Below are 8320 nucleotides of genomic sequence, written 5' to 3'. Positions count from 1 at the left end.
GGGAATATATCCAACAATCTGACACCCCACCCTCGGGACAGACAATATATCCAACAATCTGAGCTCCCCCACACTCGGGACAGAGAATATATCCAACAATCTGAGCTCCCCCACCCTCGGGACAGAGAATATATCCAACAATCAGACCCCCCCATCCTCCGGACAGAGAATATATCCAGCAATCTGACCACCTCCCATCCACCCTCCGGACAGAGAATATATCCAACAATTTGACCCCCCCATGCTCCGGACAGAGAATATATCCAACAATATGAGCTCCCCCCACCCTCGGGACAGAGAATATATCCAACAATCTGACACACCCCCACCCTCGGGACAGAGAATATATCCAGCAATCTGAGCTCCCCCCACCCTCGGGACAGAGAATTTATCCAGCAATCTGAGCACCCCCCCACCCTCCGGACAGAGAATATATCCAATAATCTGACCATCCTCACCCTCGGGAAAGAGAATATATCCAACAATCTGAGCTCCCCCCACACTCGGGACAGAGAATATATCCAACAATTTGAGCTCCCCCCACCCTCGGGACAGAGAATATATCCAACAATCTGAGCTCCCCCCCCACCCTCCGGACAGAGAATATATCCAACAATCTGACCATCCTCACCCTTGGGACAGAGAATATATATCCAACAATCTGACCCCCCCCACCCTGGGAACAGAGAATATATCCAAAAATCTGAGCTCCCCCATCCTCCGGACAGAGAATATATCCAACAATCTGACCCCCCCCCCTCCGGACAGAGAATATATCCAACAATCTGAGCTCACCCACCCTCTGTACAGAGAATATATCGAACAATTTGAACCACCCACACTCGGGACAGAGAATATATCCAACATTCTGACCACCCCCCCACCCTCGGGACAGAGAATATATCCATCAATCTGAGATCCCCCACCCTCGGGGACAGAGAATATATCCAACAATCTGAGCTCCCCCCACCCTCCGGACAGAGAATATATCCAACAATCTGACACACCCCCACCCTCCGGACAGAGAATATTTCCAACAATCTGACCTCCCCAACCCTCCGGACAGAGAATATATCAAACAATCTGAGCTCCCCCCACCCTCGGGACAGAGAATCATTCCAACAATCTAAGCTCCCCCCACCCTCCGGACAGAGAATATATCCAACAATCTGACACCCCCACCCTCGGGACAGAGGATATATCCAACAATCTGAGCTCCCCCACCCTCGGGACAGAGAATATATCCAACAATCAGACCCCCCCATCCTCCGGACAGAGAATATATCCAGCAATCTGACCACCTCCCACCCACCCTCCGGACAGAGAATATATCCAACAATCTGACCCCCCGATGCTCAGGACAGAGAATATATCCAACAATCTGAGCTCCCCCCACCCTCGGGACAGAGAATATATCCAGCAATCTGAGCTCCCCCCACCCTCGGGACAGAGAATATATACAACAATCTGACACACCCCCACCCTCGGGACAGAGAATATATCCAGCAATCTGAGCTCCCCCCACCCTCGGGACAGAGAATTTATCCAACAATCTGAGCACCCCCCACCCTCCGGACAGAGAATATATCCAATAATCTGACCATCCTCACCTTCGGGAAAGAGAATATATCCAACAATCTGAGCTCCCCCCACACTCGGGACAGAGAATATATCCAACAATTTGAGCTCCCCCACCACCCTCGGGACAGAGAATATATCCAACAATCTGAGCTCCCCCCCCCCCCACCCTCCGGACAGAGAATATATCCAACAATCTGACCATCCTCACCCTTGGGACAGAGAATATATCCAACAATCTGACCCACCCCACCCTCGGGACAGAGAATATATCCAACCATCTGACCACCCCCCACCCTCAGGACAGAGAATATATCCAACAATCTGACACTCCCCCCACTCTCGGGACAGAGAATATATCCAACAATCTGACCACCCCCACACTCGGGACAGAGAATATATCCAACAATCTGACCATCCCCCCCACCCTCCGGACAGAGAATATCTCCAACAATCTGACACCCACCCCACACTCGGGTCAGAGAATATATCGAACAATCTGAACCCCCCCCCCACCCATGGGACAGAGAATATATCCAACAATCTCAGCTCCCCCCACCCTCGGGATAGAGAATATATCCAACAATCTGACCCCCCCCCCACCCTCGGGACAGAGAATATAACCAACAATCTGACGCGCCCCCCCCCCACACTCGGGACAGAGAATATATCCAACAATCTGACTCGCCCCACTCTCGGGACAGAGAATATATCCAATAATCTGACCATCCTCACCCTCGGGACAGAGAATATGTCCAACAAACTGACACACCCCCCACCCTCGGACAGAGAATATATCCAACAATCTGACCCCCCCACCCTCGGGACAGAGAATATATCCAACAATCTGACCATCCCCACCCTCCGGACAGAGAATATATCCAACAATCTGAGCAAACCCCCCCACCCTCGGGACAGAGAATATATCCAACAATCTAACCATCCACACCCTCCGGACAGAGAATATATCCAACAATCTGACCATCCCCACCCTCCGGACAGAGAGTATGTCCAACAATCTAAGCTCCCCCCACCCTCCGGACAGAGAATATATCCAACAATCTGACGCCCCCCCCCACCCTCGGGACAGAGAATATATCCAACAATCTGACCCACCCCACCCCCCGTACAGAGAATATATCCAACAATCTGACCATACCCACCCTCGGGACAGAGAATATATCCAACAATCTGACCCCCCCCCCACCCTCGGGACAGAGAATATGCCCAACAATCTGACCACCCCCCCTACCCTCCGGAGAGAGAATGTAACCAACAATCTGAGCTCCCCCACCCACCGGACAGAGAATATATCCAACAATCTGACGCCCCCCACCCTCGGGACAGAGAATATATCCAACCATCTGACCCCCCCCACCCTCAGGACAGAGAATATATCCAATAATCTGACACCCCCCCCACCCTCGGGACAGAGAATATATCCAACAATCTGACCACCCCCACCCTCGGGACAGAGAATATATCCAACAATCTGACCATCCCCCCAACCCTCCGGACAGGGAATATATCCAACAATCTGACACCCCACCCTCGGGACAGACAATATATCCAACAATCTGAGCTCCCCCACACTCGGGACAGAGAATATATCCAACAATCTGAGCTCCCCCACCCTCGGGACAGAGAATATATCCAACAATCAGACCCCCCCATCCTCCGGACAGAGAATATATCCAGCAATCTGACCACCTCCCATCCACCCTCCGGACAGAGAATATATCCAACAATCTGACCCCCCCATGCTCCGGACAGAGAATATATCCAACAATCTGAGCTCCCCCCACCCTCGGGACAGAGAATATATCCAACAATCTGACTCACCCCCACCCTCGGGACAGAGAATATATCCAGCAATCTGAGCTCCCCCCACCCTCGGGACAGAGAATTTATCCAGCAATCTAAGCTCCCCCCACCCTCCGGACAGAGAATATATCCAACAATCTGACCCCCCCACCCTCGGGACAGAGGATATATCCAACAATCTGAGCTCCCCCACCCTCGGGACAGAGAATATATCCAACAATCTGAGCTCCCCCAACCTCGGGACAGAGAATATATCCAACATTCAGACCCCCCCATCCTCCGGACAGAGAATATATCCAGCAATCTGACCACCTCCCACCCACCCTCCGGACAGAGAATATATCCAACAATCTGACCACCCCATGCTCAGGACAGAGAATATATCCAGCAATCTGAGCTCCCCCCCCCACCCTCCGGACAGAGAATATATCCAACAATCTGACCATCCTCACCCTTGGGACAGAGAATATATATCCAACAATCTGACCCCCCCACCCTGGGAACAGAGAATATATCCAAAAATCTGAGCTCCCCCATCCTCCGGACAGAGAATATATCCAACAATCTGACCCCCCCCCCCCCCCCCAACGCTCGGAACAGAGAATATATCCAACAATCTGACCCCCCCCCTCCGGACAGAGAATATATCCAACAATCTGAGCTCACCCACCCTCTGTACAGAGAATATATCCAACAATCTGACCCCCCCCCCCCAACGCTCGGAACAGAGAATATATCCAACAATCTGACCCCCCCCCCTCCGGACAGAGAATATATCCAACAATCTAAGCTCACCCACCCTCCGGACAGAGAATATATCCAACAATCTGACACCCCCCACCCTCGGGACAGAGGATATATCCAACAATCTGAGCTCCCCCACCCTCGGGACAGAGAATATATCCAACAATCAGACCCCCCCATCCTCCGGACAGAGAATATATCCAGCAATCTGACCACCTCCCACCCACCCTCCGGACAGAGAATATATCCAACAATCTGACCCCCCGATGCTCAGGACAGAGAATATATCTAACAATCTGAGCTCCCCCCACCCTCGGGACAGAGAATATATCCAGCAATCTGAGCTCCCCCCACCCTCGGGACAGAGAATATATACAACAATCTGACACACCCCCACCCTCGGGACAGAGAATATATCCAGCAATCTGAGCTCCCCCCACCCTCGGGACAGAGAATTTATCCAACAATCTGAGCACCCCCCACCCTCCGGACAGAGAATATATCCAATAATCTGACCATCCTCACCTTCGGGAAAGAGAATATATCCAACAATCTGAGCTCCCCCCACACTCGGGACAGAGAATATATCCAACAATTTGAGCTCCCCACCACCCTCGGGACAGAGAATATATCCAACAATCTGAGCTCCCCCCCCCCCACCCTCCGGACAGAGAATATATCCAACAATCTGACCATCCTCACCGTTGGGGACAGAGAATATATCCAACAATCTGACCCACCCCACCCTCGGGACAGAGAATATATCCAACCATCTGACCACCCCCCCACTCTCAGGACAGAGAATATATCCAACAATCTGACACTCCCCCCCACTCTCGGGACAGAGAATATATCCAACAATCTGACCACCCCCACACTCGGGACAGAGAATATATCCAACAATCTGACCATCCCCCCCACCCTCCGGACAGAGAATATGTCCAACAATCTGACACCCACCCCACCCTCGGGTCAGAGAATATATCGAACAATCTGAACCCCCCCCCCACCCATGGGACAGAGAATATATCCAACAATCTCAGCTCCCCCCACCCTCGGGATAGAGAATATATCCAACAATCTGACCCCCCCCCACCCTCGGGACAGAGAATATAACCAACAATCTGACGCGCCCCCCCCCCCACACTCGGGACAGAGAATATATCCAACAATCTGACTCGCCCCACTCTCGGGACAGAGAATATATCCAATAATCTGACCATCCTCACCCTCGGGACAGAGAATATGTCCAACAAACTGACACACCCCCACCCTCGGGACAGAGAATATATCCAACAATCTGAGCTCACCCCACACTCGGGACAGAGAATATATCCAACAGTCTGAGCTCCCCCCCACCCTCGGGACAGAGAATATATCCAACAATCTGAGCTCCCCCCCCACCCTCCGGACAGAAAATATATCCAACAATCTGACCACCCCCCCACACTCGGAACAGAGAATATATCCAACAATCTGAGCTCCCCCACCCTCCGGACAGAGAATATATTCAACAATCTGACCCCCCCCCCAACGATCGGAACAGAGAATATATCCAACAATCTGACCCCCCCCCCCCCCTCCGGACAGAGAATATATCCAACAATCTGACCATCCCCACCCTCGGGACAGAGAATATATCCAACAATCTGACCTCCCCCACCCTCCGTACAGAGAATATATCCAACAATCTGAACCCCACCACCCTCGGGACAGAGAATATATCCAACATTCTGACCCCCCCCACCCTCGGGACAGAGAATATATCCAACAATCTGAGCTCCCCCGACCCTCCGGACAGAGAATATATCCAACAATCTGACACCCCCCCCCCCCCACTCTCCGGACAGAGAATATATCCAACAATCTGACCACCCACCCACCCTCCGCACAGAGAATATATCCAACAATCTGACCTCCCCAACCCTCCGGACAGAGAATATATCAAACAATCTGAGCTCCCCCCACCCTCGGGACAGAGAATATATCCAACAATCTAAGCTCTCCCCACCCTCCGGACAGAGAATATATCCAACAATCTGACCACCCCCCCTACCCTCGGGACAGAGGATATATCCAACAATCTGAACCCCCCCACCCTCGGGACAGAGAATATATCAAACAATCTGAGCTCCCCCCACCCTCGGGACAGAGAATATATACAACAATCTGAGATCCCCCACCCTCGGGACTGAGAATATATCCAACAGTCTTATCCCCCCACTCTCGGGACAGAGAATATATCCAACAATCTGACCATCCACACCCTCCGGACAGAGAATATATCCAACAATCTGACACCCCCCCACCCTCGGGACAGAGAATATATCCAACAATCTGACCCCCCCCCCACCCTCGGGACAGAGAATATATCCAACAATCTGACACCCCCCCACCCTTGGGACAGAGAATATATCAAACAATCTGACCATCCCCGACCTGACACTCCGGATAGAGAATATATCCAACAATCTGACCCCCCCCCACCCTCGGGACAGAGAATATATCCAACAATCTGACCATCCCCACCTCCGGACAGAGAATATATCCAACAATCTGCCCCCCCACCCTCGGGACAGGGAATATATCCAACAATCTGAGCAAACCCCCCCACCCTCGGGACAGAGAATATATCCAACAATCTAACCATCCACACCCTCCGGACAGAGAATATATCCAACAATCTGACCATACCCACCCTCCGGACAGAGAGTATGTCCAACAATCTAATCTCCCCCCACCCTCCGGACAGAGAATATATCCAACAATCTGACGCCCCCCCCCCCCACCCTCGGGACAGAGAATATATCCAACAATCTGACCCACCCCACCCCCCGTACAGAGAATATATCCAACAATCTGACTCACCCCACCCTCGGGACAGAGAATATATCCAACCATCTGACCACCCCCCCACCCTCAGGACAGAGAATATATCCAACAATCTGACACTCTCCCCACTCTCGGGACAGAGAATATATCCAACAATCTGACCACCCCCACACTCGGGACAGAGAATATATCCAACAATCTGACCATCCCCCCCACCCTCCGGACAGAGAATATGTCCAACAATCTGACACCCACCCCACCCTCGGGACAGAGAATATATCGAACAATCTGAACCCCCCCCCCCACCCATGCGACAGAGAATATATCCAACAATCTCAGCTCCCCCCCACCCTCGGGATAGAGAATATATCCAAAATTCTGACCCCCCCACCCTCGGGACAGAGAATATAACCAACAATCTGACGCCCCCCCCCCCACACTCGGGACAGAGAATATATCCAACAATCTGACTCGCCCCACTCTCGGGACAGAGAATATATCCAACAATCTGACCACCCCCACCCCACCCTAGGGACAGAGAATATATCCAACAATCTGACACACCGCCACCCTCGGGACAGAGAATATATCAAACAATCTGACACACCGCCACCCTCGGGACAGAGAATATATCCAACAATCTGAGCTCACCCCACACTCGGGACAGAGAATATATCCAAAAATCTGAGCTCCCCCCCCACACTCGGGACAGGGAATATATCCAACAATCTGAGCTCCCCCCACCCCACCCTCCGGACATAAAATATATCCAGCAATCTGACCATCCTCACCCTTGGGACAGAGAATATATCCAACAATCTGAGCTCCCCCACCCTCCGGACAGAGAATATATCCAACAATCTGACCCCCCCCCCCAACGCTCGGAACAGAGAATATATCCAACAATCTGACCCCCCCCCTCCGGACAGAGAATATATCCAACAAGCTGACCAGCCCCACCCTCGGGACAGAGAATATATCCAACAATCTGACCTCCCCCCACCCTCGGGACAGAGAATATATCCAACAATCTGACACACCCCCCACCCTCCGTACAGAGAATATATCCAACAATCTGACACACCCCCACCCTCCGTACAGAGAATATATCCAACAATCTGACACCCCCCCCCCCACTCTCCGGACAGAGAATATATCCAACAATCTGACCACCCACCCACCCTCCGCACAGAGAATATATCCAACAATCTGACCTCCCCAACCCTCCGGACAGAGAATATATCAAACAATCTGAGCTCCCCCCACCCTCGGGACAGAGAATATATCCAACAATCTAAGCTCCCCCCACCCTCCCGACAGAGAATATATCCAACAATCTGAC

The sequence above is a fragment of the Hypanus sabinus genome, chromosome 6, assembly GCF_030144855.1.
Source record: "Hypanus sabinus isolate sHypSab1 chromosome 6, sHypSab1.hap1, whole genome shotgun sequence".
Lineage (NCBI taxonomy): Eukaryota > Metazoa > Chordata > Chondrichthyes > Myliobatiformes > Dasyatidae > Hypanus > Hypanus sabinus.
The sequence above is the reverse complement of the archived record's forward strand: the minus strand, read 5'-3'. Positions refer to the sequence as shown.